This window comes from Mustela lutreola, chromosome X (assembly GCF_030435805.1).
Source record: "Mustela lutreola isolate mMusLut2 chromosome X, mMusLut2.pri, whole genome shotgun sequence".
Lineage (NCBI taxonomy): Eukaryota > Metazoa > Chordata > Mammalia > Carnivora > Mustelidae > Mustela > Mustela lutreola.
In genome coordinates this window covers 7,246,118-7,263,098 of record NC_081308.1, presented here as the reverse complement: position 1 = coordinate 7,263,098, position 16,981 = coordinate 7,246,118, and the positions used below count along the sequence as shown (strand labels likewise).

Here is a 16,981-nt window from a genome sequence, read left to right as displayed (position 1 = left end):
TTCACAGTCTCTCCCTATCACATTTTCTATTCACTTCTTCGAAAATCATTTCAAGACAAGTGATCCTGGTTTTAAAAACACGGAAGGCAAAGGATAATGCCCTCTCCTTTGGGTTTGCTTCCTGCGGCGCCCTTGGATTGTATGAGGTCGGTCCCAGCTCCTGATATAAAATACCGGCTGTTGACTCCCAGTTCTCCTAGAAGGGCCAATTTCACAGACTGCCGGGATCAAGATGATTTTAATTAAATCGCACAAATCCCTTTGTGCTGCAACCCAACCCCCGTGCGGGCTGCTGGCCTCTGAGCCGTTCTGGCATGTATAGAGTTAACCAGGTTACCGGGATTCCTAGTTAACTTCTTTCACCAGGAATGCAACTCATGTTTACCTATATAAGGAAACCTGTTAGGCTGACCTGAGTTTGGCAGATTTTTGCGCTGACTGGGAGGCGTGTAAGCACACAGCCTGGAAAGGGGAGTGATTCGGAGCTGGACAGAGCAAGCTTCCTGCACGCCTCAGCCATTCAGCTGACCCGAGGCGGCCTGCTTGGAGGACCTCAAGGCTTGTCTCTTCCGGATCACAGCTGAGGAACGGAAACCCCGTCCTGGGAAAAATGGGGAAGCCGGTGAGTCTTACCGATCTCTCTCTGCTGGCCTCAGCTAAGTGGCACTTCCCGCGGCTTTCACCCAGGAAGCAAAGGGAGAGGAGGCGTAGCTCAGCCTCCAACCCCACAGCTCCTTCCCGAGCAGACACAGTGCTTCGCAAATACCTCCAGGCAACTTTTCCTGCCTGTTTTATACAACAGGAACTCACAGAGGCAATGATTTTAACGCCTTAGACATTCCAGAGAGTGTTTTTACTAGCCAAGAGTTTGCAGACCCTCGTGATGAGCGAACTTTCTCATCTCTGTTGCACTCTGAGACAGTGGAAATGAGCCTTGGGGTGCTTTGGGAGGAGGCTGACTCCCCAAGGAAGTAATAGTAAATCTAAGTGGGTTCTTAAAACCACAGGCAGTGTGATACTCCGCAGAAGTGCAATTTGTCACTAAGAAGGCAGCAAAACCCTTGCATCCTGCACACGTAATAAAGGACACCTTCTGAGCCACTGAGGAAAGGAAGAAGCCGGGCTGGGCTCTTTGTTCTAGACAGCGTAAAGATCACTTGTGCGTTTTGACAAGTAGCGTGTGTCTATTTATATATAAGGCGAGAACGATGAATGCGAGCTTGATGTCAAAGGCTTTGCGGTCGGTTGAGTGAGAATGGGGTGACGCTCTGGATGTGTACAGAAATCTCAGTCTGAAGGTGATTAACATGGAAATGTGAAAGTGTTTACAGGGCTTTTCAGGGTGATTGTAGTTAGGCTCGGGAACACCCAATTATAAGAGGCAACCGAGAAAGAAGGAAAAAAAAAAAACTACTCCAACTGAGTTCTGGGGCACAGGTAAAACTTGGGGGGAAAAAAGCCGATTTTCTTAGACTAGAGCTGTCAAAAGTGATCTGGAATCAAGAATTGTTTTTTATTTGGAAGGATTTTTTTTTTTTAATTTTTTCATGCCAAAGGGGGTTTTCTTAATTGAGTTAGCTGGGATAATTGTCTCGGAATGATGTGACTGCTCATCTTTTAAAGACATAGTGTCATTTCCCGTCCTGCCCAGTGACTTAATCCTAAAGAGTTTGGGGAACAGGACTCTGCTACTGACCGTGGCAAGTGGCACGGGGGCCCGGGTTCCGATTCCTCAGATTCGGAAACTGACCTCCAGGAGAGCCATCAGCGCAAGCAAAGCTGTGGCCAGTTTTGTTTAAGGCCCTCAACTTGAGAAAAGCGTAGCTATGCCCGGTAGCGTAGCTGCCGTGAAACCCACTCACCCCAAGGAGAGCGAAACCCCAAAAGGGACGCACATGATAGAGCAGACGTTTCAGTAAATGAAGCTTTCAACGGCAAAGGCAGCAGAACCGAGACGCCCCATGCAGACGTTTTTGAGCCATTTGATTCTCTCAGTGCTGCTCAGGAAAACAGGAGTCTGGATATTGTGTTGCTTTCATTGGGAATCAGTAACCCAGGAGACGCAAAACACTATTGGAAAATAGACGGTTAATAACAGATGTTCATACTGGGCTGTCTCACCCCGCCGATGAGATGGCCTCAGGCCAAATCAGCCGGCATGTCCGCTGTTTTTCCTGTGAGTTAATATGTACACACTTATTATATACTAATTATATCAGTGGCCGAGGGAATATATAAGCAGAAAGATAGATAAGTCTCCTGGGCTGGGGAGGGCCTCGGGTGAACGGGGGGATTTTGAATCTCATGTCTAGAGTTCTCCTTGCCACGGGCATGTGAATTACAGACAACTGGGGGACTGGGGGGCGGGGGCCAGACTCCACAACCTACCGATCCCATGGCTCCTCGGCAGCTCATTTGGGGGCAGTGAGAGTGATTATTGTCTTTAACACCTTGGTGTCAGTAGAGTCTCAGGAGGATTCCTTCTGGAAGAGGACACTTACTTCAGTGGCCAAAGCGTTCCTGCAGTGAAAGGCAGCGAGTTGGGGGCATCGGCTCCTCCGAGCCACCGCTAGCTGTTGCGTGGAGGTACACCCATTCGGCAGCCTCTTTAGATCTGGGAGACGTTAGAAAGTATCTCAGTTCAAGGAGATTGAAAACTCCTAGGGGGAGAAAAAGACAAGGGGCAACAGGCCTTCTCAGAGCCTTGGCATGCCCATTTGTTAGTATGTGTGGTGACTCCCCCAACAAGTGTAGCCTAGGAAGTATGGTCGGCTGCAGATGGGCCTGGTGGCTTTGTTTTTTGCCCGATCAGCCTAATGAATACTCTTTCAGGCAGAATTTCCCAGTGCCTGAGCCCCAGAGCGCTGGGAGACAACGAGTGGGTCACAGACCTGCCCAGATGTTGGTCTGGCTTGTCATCTGGGCCACCGAGCCATGCCTGGGCTGGATATGGCCTCCTGAAGGGTTATCTCTGGGCCACGCAGCTTCCTCCGTTGGCCCCAGTGCATTGTGCAGACGGGGTGCATTTCTGTATCTGTCATGATGCGCGACAGTTAGGAAACTGACGCTCCAGGCGCAAAATGTAGATGGCGCAAGTCAAAATTCTGCGTCAGTCTGTTAACCTAGTCCTTGGGGCTGAGTGTGAAGGAAAACATCCTTTTGTTGTCTCTCATGCTGCAGAGGGGATGTCCAGGCCCTCTGCATGTCATCCGGCTCGCCCTTTCTACTCCATAAAGAATTTTTAAAAGGTGTTTCTGCGCGTGCGCGTGTGCGTGTGCGTGCGCGTGCGCGTGCACCTGCCTGTGTGTTGTTCGATTGTTAAAGATCTCCTACAAAACTGATATACAGGGTTTCCTCATGGGATCCTTTCTAACGTTTTGTTCTGGTTTACACTTCCCTTCCTCAGACTGCGATCAGGGTTGCTTTGGCGGGGATTCTGCTGGTGCCAGTGTGGCCTAGTCCAGAGGCAATGACATAAAAGAACCTGGTTTCAAAAGTTATTTATTAAATGTAAATTCCTTCCTTGGACACTGTACCAGATTTGTAAACGGCATTCCTGTCCCTGGTGAACTTTCTCTGGCTTTCTCTGCCTACCATTTGACATCCATTACCTTTTCAAAAACATTTGGCGTTATTAATTCCTGTTCCATTCATTCAGCAAATATTTATTGAGTGCCTTTTGAAGTCCCATGCTAAGTATTCTGGAGGAAAAGTGGGTATATAAGAGACAGATGAACTTAAACCAAATCTTCATGCCGCCAAACACATTTCTGCCGAGAGAAATCTCACTGCCTCTTGAGTGTACGGCATATGAAATACGAATTATTACAAACTTACGTGACCACTTCTTTTTTTCTCTGATCATCCCAAGAGACTTCCTTTAAGTCAGAGCTTCCCAGCCGGTGGTCATAAACCGGTAACGCACAGGTCAGGATGTCCACGCCTTCCGTGGCCAGATGATTTCCACATCAGGTGTGTCGGGTAGATGCCAACGAACTTAGTTACACTTACAGAAGAAAGATGCCACTTTGCTCCCTGCAGAACATCCATAAATGCCTCTTTTTATATTTTGTTCATGTAATTTTTAAGTCCACTCTTTCTTGGGGGTATCGGGGATTCCCGGGGCAACACACAAAGAAGAGAGGCTTTCAGAATACTGAGTAACTCAAGAGCTTTGATACTGGTTTTTAACCACTGGAAATGATTAAGGTTCAAGTTCCAGTGACAGTTCTCATGAAGCAGACGAAAGCAGCTGCTGTTACTTCTAAGGTTGTATATATAAGGCTTAGGACTAGGGAGCATGAATTAATAACTGGTTTGTGTCAGTAGGGTTCTCCAAGTATCTAGGGCATTGGCAAAACCAATTTAAAATATATTTATATTTGAAGAAAGGTTAGCCGGCGAGGTGAGAGACAAGACTAGGGTTTCTAGTTAAATGTAAAAGTACATTTCCATATTTTAATTAATCGCTTGCAATCACATAGAAGGGAATCGTCTGTGAGTGAACCTTTCAGAGAAATTAAGTGCCTTTATATATTATTGCCAAGGGTTCAGTTAATTTTATTTTTTATTTAAAAGGAAAATAAAAATGGATAGCGGTGCTTTGTGGAAGGTAGCATTTTCAGACATGCGTGGTGCTGCACGGCGGGATGTGTGTAAAAAATGGCTCTCGTTGGACGTCGTCATGTGTTCACTCTCCTGCGAGTTGCCCTTCACTTGTCTAAACTTGAGACAGAAATGAAATTAAGCAGAACTTCTTCAATTTGACAGTTCGAGTTTTAACATGTGACAGAACTGGAATTTTAGTTAAAAAGCTTAAGCCAGGAAATGCTGCATTATTTATAGGTATTGTTCTGCAGTGGAGGCTTTTGGTTATTTAATCCAAAATTATTTTCCCCCCTGAGTATCTAATTGTGCCGTTATTTAGGTCTGTGCTGAGCTCTCATCATGCATTGCCTCGGGGAACCAAACAGTATATAAACTCTAGAGAATGGATAATAAGTTTACTCGAGCTGATATACTTGGCTTGAAGTTAAGGAACAAAGCAGTGGATGGTGGGTTTGGCCAAGTCATCTGAAACTTCTCTGGGATTGGGTTTTCCTCCTCTATCAATGGAGACACAAATACGCAGGTCATCGGACAGTTATGAGTGTGGAAAACGGTCGTGTCTGGGCAAGGACCTCATGCAAGGCTGGGCCTAAGGCCAACTGATAAGTATTAGTTGGATCCCAAATGGATGTCTTCAAGTCAACAGTTAAGAGATGGGAGGAGCGGAAGTGCCGGCACCCGCTGGTGGGCTGGTGTGTCATTTTGCCCACTCGGCGACTTAGAATCTGCTTTTCAGGGAAGGCTGACATGCGTTCTAGTGTCTCGTTCCGAGTCCTCTTTGTTTGTGTTCGTGCCTGTCCCCTGCAGGTTTTTGAGTTTCAGACCCTTGTTTTCAAGCCTTCTGCCTTCCATAGCAATCTAGGTCAGCTCAAACATAAGCTTCCTCCTTTTAAGGTGTTTTCTCAAAAGCAACACGTTTACAAAAGTAAACAGAACAGAAATACTCACTTTGTACTTACTAGTTTGACAGCGTGGAAGCTTTTCCAATAGCAACGGTGGGAGACTGGGCTAGTGAATCCATTGATAAAATCCTCTTGTTTCGTTAATGACAAGTTAGAACATTTCCCTGGCTTCGGTTCATAATAGCAGTTCTCCGGGGGTCTTGAGGACAGACCTCTCTAAAGGCGTTGCGCCCCCGAAGTTACCCCGAGACCCGACTCTCTTTCTCCCGCTCCCCATTTACCACACCCCTCTGCTTTTTGGTACAAAAACACACACACAGGATAACTCCAACTCAAAAGTGATTTAGAAAAGTTGGAGTCTTAGTAAGTTGATCTTGCCTATATTTCCCACTTATGCATGTACAGGATGAACATGTGATTTAAAAAAAAAAACAATCTAAATAAGTCTAAAAGAACTCTTTCAATTAATGTAGCATAAAATATTTAAATGCTAAGAAAACATTGGTTTATAGTCTAATTGGAAGATTTTTTTTTTCTTAGTGTTGTAGCTTATCTCAAGTTCAATGAAAGTATGCCAGACATAGGGGATCTATACTTTTTTAATTTTTATTTCAATTCCAGTTAGTTAACCTAAAGTGTTATATTAGTTTCAGGTGTGCAATATAATAATTCAGCACTTCCATATATCACTCAGTGCTCATCACCATAAGGATCTACATTTTGATCAAGCCACTGCTGTGGACTGAATGGCATGGTCCTCCCTGCTCCCAGAACTATACCAAAATGATATTCCTTCCTCGTATGGTCCTACCTGGGAATGGACTTGCCCATTCACACCCGCAGGAATATCCACCAAGTTACTTCTCAGTGAGCTAATTCCTTAACCTTTCTAACACATATCTGCAAATGCATTAAGAACCAGGATGCTTGGTGGATTCCATAGATCTCCTGGGTATCTGTCCAGAAAACTTCCCTCCAGGCCCACCTGAGGCCTGAGAGGATCTTCCCCTGGCCTGGGGAAAACCCTTCCTCCTTTCCATTTCTTTGGTAGGCTTTGCCGGGCACATGACTTCTCCTCTCCCAGCGGGTGTGTCTGAGTTCAAAAAATGCCTAGAACTCAACAGAAATGAAAACAGTATGAACTTCTATGACCAAGAAAAGTTCATGGGAAGGCAAGACAATTTTATCAGGACTACAGCCTAGGCAGCCACAAGTGTAGGATACATCCCAACATCAGCCATACTAAATTAGAGAGAATTTCCCCCTCTGAAATCTCAAGAAATACAGTGTAATGCCACCACCCCACAGGGCTGCCTAAAATCTCAGCATTAGAGAATGATTTCATTATCTTTCAAGGCATCAAGAGTGTTCTAGTAGAAATTAATGGCTCTGGAGAGAACAACACCTGCAGTTACCATACTTGCTGCTCTAGCATGGATTTGTCTCCAGTAAAGGGAATTCTTCTCCAAGGATTTCTTCTCCAAGGAAGGGAACTCATGATACATCGTCTTGCCTGCCCACGAACTTTCTTGGGCAGGAAAAGAGAAAAATAAGGAGGAGAAGCTCAACATCCATTCAACAGTGCTCACCAAATTCCTGCTCCGAACCAGGCATCACCCTACATGCTCAGACTAAAGTAGAGCCTGCGCCCAGTGAGGTAACAGTCACGTGTCGGAGGCAGACGTTGATGCAGTGTCCCTCAAACAAGGGTAAAGGGGCGCCCAGTACAAAAGCTGAAGTGTAGCTGTATTTTGCCATGAGATTGTACTGGGGGGGCTTTCACTAATTGGGAAGGAAGTCAGAGCAAGCTTCCCCAGGACAGGGATGCTTATAGGAAAGGATGTGAGTCAGTGTGCTTGGAGGGGAGGCAATGGCCGGACGGTATGAGGGAGTTTCCAACAAGGTACGACATTTCTCTTTTGGAAAGGCCACGTGGGCAGCAACCTAGAAAAGGGGCCATTGGGGTGTCAGACTGAATGTGGGTGAACTAAACAGGAGTCTAGGAGAGGGGTCTGGGGAAAGGTGATGTCTACTCACACTAATATCGTGGCAGTAGAGAGGAAGAGAAGCGGATGGCTTTTAGCTCTATTTCCCAGGTGAAAGAGACAGGAGTGGCGGTGAAGGGGGGACATGGGTGATGGGGAAGGACCAGGAGGTGTCAAGGCAGACTCCCAGGAAGTTTGTTCACCTAATTAGGGGGAGAGTGGGATCCTTAATGACTTAGGGAACGACAAAATTGACCTGCTTTGGGGCTAGGGAGGGAAGTCCTTTGTAGGCTGCTGGAGTAGAAAATGCGCGAGCTTTGGGGCTGAAGATACTGCTGTGGGTTTAAATCCTGGCTCATCCACTTACTGGCTCTGTGATGCAGAGTTTCTCTGAGCCTCCCTTCTCCCATCTTGCAAAAAGGCCATAAACACCCATCTCACAGCGTTGCTGGGACAAGCAGAAGAACTTCATCTAGGGTCAAAGGTCCTACATACATGAGTTACTATTATTACTCCACATATTCACCAGCAATGAAGCCTAGAGGAAGAAGGGTTATTTTCAATGACTTCCTGGGGGCTGTGGGTGAGGGCGTAGGGTGGTGTGTTGAGAATCTGGACGGCTGAGATCTCCATGCTCCGTGAGTTTCCCTAAGTGAAGTTTTGTCGCGGTTGATAACGTGCAGGCTAGCCATTCATTGTCAGTCGTCTGGGGAATGCCTTCTGATTCCATCCCAACCCTCTCTCCTCCTCTCCCTCCGCCTGGATTACGAGATTCTATATAGGAAAAGCTACATTACTTTTCTCAGCTGAGATCCCTTATCACTTGTAAGAGGACTATAGGATTTAGGAAAATGTAACCCGAGAGTTTGCACTAACAGATGAGCACACTCAGTTAACTTCACACTCCCTGTAGTGTTTGGGTGAAGGTTTTACCGTTCTGTTTTTCTAGCATCAACTTAGGGAGCGCCTTTTATATGACATGTGTAATTCCACTGCCCTTGAGTGACCTCAGCGAATTCCTTTCTGGCTTCCAAACATGCTCTCGTTAAAGGGAGCCATTAGGCAGTGAAGCTGCGGCCATCGGCCATCGGGTTAGGAAAACCTTGTCATGGGCAGGTGAAGGGGAGGAGGGGGTTAAGCCCTGTGGAATCCAGGTATTAGCTTCCCTCCCTGCAGGTGTTCTGGAATTGTAGGATCCAACTCCAAATTTCTCCTCCAATTGCCTCCTTGCATTTCTTTCCCTTTGTTCCTTATGTGTGCTCTTAAGTCTCTTTGCTTTAGAGCCACAGTTCCTCTCTCAGTGGATTTTCAAGAAGATGAAGTTGCCCACCAAGACCCTTCAGTTATTTTTCCAGGCAAGAAATATTCGTTTTCCTACAGGAAAACATGTGGGAGAGAGTGAGAGGCTTTCCATTCTGCTGTTTCACTCGTCATGTTTGGGCGGCAGACGGTGGATACGTTTGTACGAACTCGCCAGTAACCAGCTTGGTTCTCCATCTGGATCCTTGAGATTTGACCGTGTACACCCGGACTGGGAGCTGGGCGTGTGGGAGGCTTGGGGAAGGAAGTGGAGAGGAAGCTGTCATCTGAAATAGAAGCCTTAGGCACGTTTGTAAGAGCTTCCTCTTCCCCTGCCTTCATATTTCTTTTTCTGTGCGACCACTTTGGTGCAAATGCGTTCCAAGATACAAGGGCAGTTTAAAAAGGCAATTCTAAGTCGGAATTGTATCTCCAGAGGGGCTGCCATTTCGCTGCTTAAAGATGCACTTGACTTTCGTTGTGCTGAGTTCAAGGCAGGAGCCTTCCAGGGAAATTTGGAATCAGCGTTGCGAGAGGAGTCGCTCAGCATCTGGAGGGTTTCAGATTCACAACACGGTATCAGGAAGCCAGAACTAGACAGGGTCACAGCAGAGGGAACAGTTCGCTTTGCGCATGAATGTGGTTACCTGCCAATAAATAATTTGCCAGTAGTTCAAAGATAATGAAGGAACCTGGTCAAGTGATCCCGAGTGAAGGTCACAGCAAAGAGAAAGTACATGGAATGTTATAATGAGGGAAAATGGTGAGAACTTCTGTTTTCAGACCCCCAAATAAGTTCTTGCAAAGATAAAGATGTGAGCTCTGCTCACCATCAGGCCCTCTGGGCTGTTTATCCTGCTCAGAAAGACTGAAATGGGGAGGAGGAAGGCCTCTGCCGACAGATTGTCGGCCATAAATTAGTTAATAAAATCTGTCCTGCGTTATCTCCAAAACAGCCTATTTTATATATACTTGTCCATTTGATTTATTTGTTTCTCTGCTTACTCCAGACTGTGTTTTGGTAGCGTAAGTCAATATATGAGTTTCAGATTATACAAAACTTTATTTATAAATGACCTGCCTTCTGTGGAGAAAATAGCAGTTGGGTGTGTGTGTGTGTGTGTGTGTGTGTCCGTGTGTTGTATATAATTGTTGTGCTGTTGATCAGGAATTTCAAAGTTAACTTTAGATTTCAATATATAATACCAGTGATTTCAATTAAACATGTATATTGTTATCTGTCAAAATACATTTATCATAAACTTAATTTTTATTGCTGCTTCCAAGAACTTTTCAGGGCTTACAGGTTTGCAGTAAAGTATTTCCACTTAGGGACGTGAGTACATCCGGTTCTCGTTTTATGTCTTAGAGTCACTATCAATGATAAAGCAACATTGTATGTACCTATGTCCATTTCTGTATATATTACATATATGCACATGTATGTGTCCATTTGGAAGGTTCTCTATTAAGGAGGGTAAGCTGTAGCCATTGTTTACTGAATTTTTTCAAAGTCAGATGACAGATATAAAAAAGAAAATGTCACAATTTTTTACAACCAAGTTAATCATTTAGAAGATACGTGGAAGTCCAAGGAGGGAGGGGGTGGTGGAGGGGTGGGAAGAACAGCAACAAAAGAAAAGCAAAGAGAGAGAGAAGCAGGAGAGGAGAGTGAAAGGGAAGGTCCCAAAGCAGCAGAACTCGCCCCTCCCCTCCCCTCCCGAGGCTCTCTCCCTGCGCAGACACAAGCCCAGCAGACAAACAGGTGGAGGACAAAAAGAAGGGGCATGACGCAAGTCGCTAGAAAGTGCCTGAGACTGTAAAAGAGAAAGAACAAAAGGGTGAGAACAAAACAGCTGAGGAAATGCTGGCGCTGTGTAAGCAGATGAGCCAAAAGGAAGTGCAGAAGAAAGTAGGAAATGAGGAGGTCACGTTAAAACCCCAGGGAGTGTGGACTGAGACAGAAATGGTCCCTGTGCTTGAGTGGGTGGATGACAGAGAAGACTCTGTTCTGCAGGCTTCTGGATGGAAGGAGGGCTCGACGGCCAGGAACGAAGGTGGGCAGGAAGGAGCTGGGCAAGAGGAAGGCAAGAAGCAGGTGAAGGGGGAACCTTTAGCCCACGTGAGAAGACAGCCAGCCACGCGCTAGCTCCCAGAGAGTGGCCGCACGGTCATGCCCTGGGGGGTGAGGTTGACCCCCAAGATGGCACGGCTGGTCTCACCTTCGTAATTAGTCCTAAGCCGATGGTAGTGTGAATACAATTTACTTTGTAAATGTCCCTACTCGCTAAGAGTGGTGTAGCCGGGACCCCACAGCTCCCAGCCGTGAGATGCCCCAGAAGAGGGTGCCTCTTCCTGATCTAACAGATGATTATTCTGGAACAGTGAATGATAACTTGCTGGGCCGAAGAGTTCATCCCCCAGATGCCTTCCATACTTCCAGGAGTCATTTAATGAGCCCGCAGTACCCGGCTTAACCCCTATTAAACACTTTGGATTTCGGAAGGGGAGTGGGAGGGAGAGGCGGTTGTGTGTGAATCCACGTCCACTGCCAGGTCACCCGAGTACCCAGTGCTTGACTCTGACTGCAGGCTTAGAGCCTGCCCGTGGAGGTCCCAGTCGGGTCTCCTGTGGGCTTGGACTTGGTCCTTTGTTTTTCCTGTGACTTCGCTCATAATAACTTACGTTTGCAATTCAGCAGTCCGAGGAACTGTTTTAATGGCAAGTTCGGAACTTACAGGCAATCACACATTTCAAGGCCCAGCTCAGGAAACGAGTTTGAAGCGGCATGTTAACAGTGAATTCTTAATTCTTAGTTGTGTCAGGGAACGACGCTCAGAGTGGTCGGGGAAAGCTCCCCGGTTGTTGACTCCAAGTGACGTGGCTGCATTTAAAACTCCAGTGGGCAGTTGCGAAGATGGCAAGCTTTACTTGGATACCGTGCCATCGCACCTCCATTAGTGCCCTGGGTAGAATGCAAACATCTGCCTGCTTTTATTGCCCGTGCGTTACTTAAGACGTTTTGTTTCTTTATGACGTAAATCACTGGAATCAACTGTTTTTAAAGTCTCTTTTAGTGTTTCCCTGAAATGATCACTCTCTACAATTGTTTAATAGATAATTGGCCCTTTAGGTGCACAACAAATTATACAGATCAAATTTCCTGCTTTCCTGACCTTTTGCAAGAATGACGTTGGGACAAAGGTACCCGGGACCGGGGTGGAATTTGTTGTCTTCGGGGGCTGTGTGAATTGTGGGTCCACGTTAGCATAGCTGGTCAAAAGAGACCTCATGTTTCCATTTACTGACTGTGGGACAGTCAGCCTGCTGATTTTTCCCAGTAACCGGAACTTTGTGGATTTGCCTTGCAAGGGTTGGCTGTTTCCTTCCCTGTGTATTTATTTACCTTACCCTGCTGGCTGCTGGGTAATCTGTTTGCCCTGTGGGCTCTGTGCACATCCAGACAGAAGAGCTTCGGGGCAGTAAGTACCATCACTTTATTTCCAATGGACTGGCTGTATTCCAGGGCCTCTTGTTGGGAATTTTCTCTTACTTTTATGGCGAGTCAAGGTTTGAAGCCAGTGGGACCGCTCAAGACAACGAGAGCCGTGAAACCCATCAATTATGATTCCAGATTTGAGAAAAGATTGGCACAAGCTATAATGGATAGTAAAATGGCTCTCCTTAGCCCACTGATTAGAAAAGCTTTGGAGGGCATATCTATACACACGGGGTCCTCTAACTCGTAGGATGTTACAGAAGGGGCCATCTGGAAGAGTACTCTCGTGGTATTCCATAAAATATGACTCTTACTCAGATCCTAGGATTGCACAAGGGGAGGAGGCTTCCCTGGGATTCCCTAGGGCAGAATATTGGAAGATGATTGTTTGAGGATTGTGAGAGCTCCTGGAATGGGCCAAAGAATTAAGACAGGAACTAATTGGGAACTCTGAGAGACCAGACAGAACAAATGTAGAAATGTTAGTTTGTAATGATTCTTTCCACTCAACATCTATGTGTTTCTTGCTCTCTGTGGTTCCAAATACTGAATTTATGAAAATGGAAGGAAAGAAATGAGTGGGTGCCACAGGGGAGGAAGCAGGGGTGGGGAGCAAGTAGCCACTGCCTCATGATGGGGAAAGAAAAAGAATGGGAGAATGGGAAGGAGAAAATTTGAGGTCATTGCATGGAGTAAATGTTATCACTACAATGTGGCATTTAGGACATTCTGTAAGTCACAAGTAAGGGGTGTAAGGGAGATAAAATACAGTCCAAACTAATTTTATTTAACTACTTGAAAAGACTAGATGAATGATCTTCAAACTTTTACAATATTTCTAAGTATTCTCTCTCTCTCCACACACACACACAAAGACACGATGCAGATTATCCCTCCATAAATTAACCAAAATAAAATTAATACATATATGTTGCTTCCCACTGCAGCTAAGGAAAGATGTGGAAAAGAAGCACTCGCTTTGTTTACTCAGCCCTCAGTTTCCCACGGCCACTATCACTCGCTGTTCGATGCCCTCTAAAGATGTGCAGTATGTCCTAGAGGTTAGGAGAGCAAACTTTTGAGCCATGCAGACCTGAGGTAGAATCTCTGCGGAGCCACTTGCTGGCTGGACCTCCCACCGTTAACACTTAACTCCCTGACCTTGGCTTCTCTTACCACCTGCCTTCCAGGGTCATTTGCTAAGAGTAAATCAGAAGATGCAAATGCAGCATTCTGGATATTCAGTAAGTGCTCAATAAATGCTAGCTAATATACCATCCCTGCTAAGTTCCTTGAGACCGATGGCCTGATATTTGATAAACACAGGAGCTACAGAGCTGTCACTCTGCAGTACAAATTGTGCAAAACACACTGCCCCTGGGTGAAAGGGTACCCACTAAAAAAGTTTTTGAGTTTGTTGGCTAATACTGCTTTTACTCCAAATCACTCACGGGGTGCCTGGCTAGCTCAGTTGGTAGAGAATGCATGTGACTCTTGATCTCGGGGTTATAAGTCTGAACCCTACATTGAGTGCAAAGATTACTTAAAAATAAAATCTTAGGGGCGCCTGGGTGGCTCAGTGGGTTAAGCCGCTGCCTTCGGCTCAGGTCATGATCTCAGAGTCCTGGGATCGAGTCCCGCATCGGGCTCTCTGCTCAGCAGGGAGCCTGCTTCCCTCTCTCTCTCTCTGCCTGCCTCTCCATCTACTTGTGATTTCTCTCTGTCAAATAAATAAATAAAATCTTTAAAAAAAAATAAAAAAAAATAAAATCTTAAAAGAAAAGAATCACTTGGACTTCCTTCAGAGGTCCGTGGACTTAAGCAGGACTTAGGATCTTTTTGTTAATATAGTTAATGGAAAGGATTGGTAACAGGTTGAGACAATGACTTTCTGCAGTTCAAGTTCATTTTCTATCACCCTGTCCATTGTGAACTGGATCTTTATACCTTTAAAGGATCTTTCTGAGACTAGATCAGCCTGAAGTTTTGCATATGAAACTTTGCTCAAATAAATTTGGACTAATGTTACTAAAATATTCAAGTGATTGCAGGCAACTGTTGTAACATATGTTGGCTCAAAACTAGCTTTTAAGAATTTTGCCTGGAGACAAATTCTCTGCGAAATGCTTGAACAAATTAAAGACAAAGTTAAAATTTGTTTGGAAGATGATGTTTTACCCAGACTGGTTTTCTAGTCCCTCTTGGATCAGAAACATGTTAGTCCTTTTAGAAATACACATGACCTGTAGACACATTTCAAGAGGGCAAAAACCCTAATCAGGAATCAAATCCTAGTTCTAGAAATATGCAAAAATGGCGGCAATGTTGAATGAAAGAAATGACTATCTCTAGCTCTTTCCCCTTCCTGTCACTCCTAGAGAAATGCTCTTTTGAAAACCATGTTGAAGTTATCCTAAGATATTGATAAAAGTAGACATTTTCCAAAGTACTGCACCACTAAATTCTACTTGTCATAAACATTAATTTTACTTTTTCCTCCTCTTAGACTCCAAAGCATAAATGAAGAATTTATCTGCTTGTTTTACTCAAAGATAGATTGCAAAACTTGTATCCCTCTATAGCGTTTGATAACCCACTGAGGAAAACACTTAGAAGTGTCTGTCCTTCCCACAAGCTATATAAAAATTAAAGAACACAGTTATCTTACCTTAGATCCTTGCTAAATTATCGTAGACCCCTGATCATAGATGTGCTTTCTGCTTTCACCATATCTGATATTTCAAGAGCGCTTATTTGCCACAATGCCTTTCTGTGCAAGGGGCGGATACTTTGTCTTACAGAATAACTGACGAGGCAGGGAAACCTAAAAGATCAACGTCAAAGGGCTTGAGACATCCCTACCTTAAAGCCAGAACTCAGATCATCCGAGGAGACTGTGTAATTTGGGTTCTTAGCTAGAAAATCTGCGGTAGAAGCATCACCTGTTCATCTGGTGGGATACCCATGGCCTCCTTTCTCCTTTATTGTTCCACAAGGGACTGTTCTGAAATTAGCTTTTCCCACATGCACATGGAAATGATGTTGATCGTAAAATGGTTCGGAGTCTATGCAGTGGCATAAGATACAATTTAGTTGGTCATTGTCCATTCGGCCATGTTTGTAAACCTACAGTGTTCAGGGAGATCTGCCGGGTGCTTAAGGAGAGCCAGAATATGTTGGAAAATCTAGCATCTTCCACAACCTCAGAGGGCACTGTGTAGTGGAGGACGAAGGCACTCTAATATAAAACACAAGCCATTCATTTGTTCAACAACCATTTATTAGGCACCTCTTTATTAGGCTACGGAGACACACATTTCCTGCCCTCAAGGAAATTACAGTTTGATAAAGAATTTTAAATAGGTGCTAAGTAGAAGCACAAACTTAACATTTTCATTAGAAACATAACTTATGTACAGCATGTGTGAAGAAAGCTATGATCTGCTGAACGTCAGAAATAACAACTCTGGCTCGCACAGATATCAGCGTTGACCTCATAAAGACGGTGTAATTGACAGAAAAGGACTGAAACTGGTTTGTTGGCTCGTTTTTCTTTTAACTCGTTTGCAAGCCGGGACTTACGTTCCCATTGTCTACTGGAAAGAGTTTAGGGATGGTTGAAGACAGCGCTGAAGTTTGAGTGAGCCAGTAAAAAGACAGATGGCTGGGCCCAGCTGCAGGCATTCTGAGTCTACTGATCTTGAGGGGATTGTGGGGGGGGGGGTGAGTTGGGGGCACCTGAGACTCCACATCGCTCTCGGGTTTGTCAGCACTGTGCCTGCTGCTGGTCCGAAGACCCTGTTCTGAGTAGCACGGGTTTCAGATCCAGACCCACATGGAATGCCTCCTAGATTCTGAGAGAGCGAAAGGTGGTGGGAAATCTGCACTTTCGGTCATGGCCAGTGCGGTGAAGTAGCCAACTGCCCACTTTAATGTCATCACGAGAGATGTTCCTCCTTGCACCGTTCAGGGCCTCCAAACCTGACTGGTAAGGCTTTAGATTTGAGGACTTGTAATCTTCAAAACTAGTTCAACCCTCTCCAGTCAGTGTAGTCAACTCGTTAACCACACAGCTGTATAACCTCCGGGGGACTGGTGAAAAGGGTTTGTTTGCTGTGGTCACAGAACTTTCGAGTTTCTGGTTCCCATACACACCCGGAAGTGTGATTAAATGCTGTTTGCGTGTTCCCACTCTGCCGTCCCCGATCACTTGCCCATGCTGTGAGACAGTCTCGAGTTTTGAGTGAGGAAGCCACACAAGACGTTTATTGAGGGAGGCTGTGGCAAGGACAGATGGTTGGATGTGAGCTGACAACGCCCCTAAGAGACAAGTAAATCATGTCCCTTCTCCCATGATGAGAAACACCCTGTCTTTGGTTGTTTCCATCTGTAATTCTACTGGGGCGGCATGTTAGGATGAAAGTAGTGATTTAAAGTAGTGATTCAAGATGGAAGAAGTGATTCGATTTCTTGTCCTGACTCAGCCCACGCTGCCTGTTTTGTGAGTCGTGACCCTTTCGGGTCAGTTAAGTGCTCTGGTCTGGACTTACTGGGTCTCTCAAATGAGAATGCAAGATGGCAGGGAATTTTTTAAAGTAACATATAAAGTATTATTTCCTTCAGGGTACAAGTCTGTGAATCATCAGTCTTACACAATTCACAGCACTCACCACAGAGCATACCCTCCC

At 45.3% G+C, this 16,981-nt stretch overlaps 1 protein-coding gene across 1 annotated transcript in view; it reads left to right on the top strand.

The window, feature by feature from the left end:
- Window positions 1-421: 421 nt before the first annotated feature.
- MID1 (midline 1) overlaps window positions 422-16,981 on the top strand; it is a 347,940-nt gene continuing 331,380 nt past the window's right edge. The window contains exon 1 of the mRNA XM_059156938.1: window positions 422-622. The gene's annotated coding sequence lies outside the window, so the exon portion shown is untranslated. The remainder of the gene's footprint in view (window positions 623-16,981) is intronic.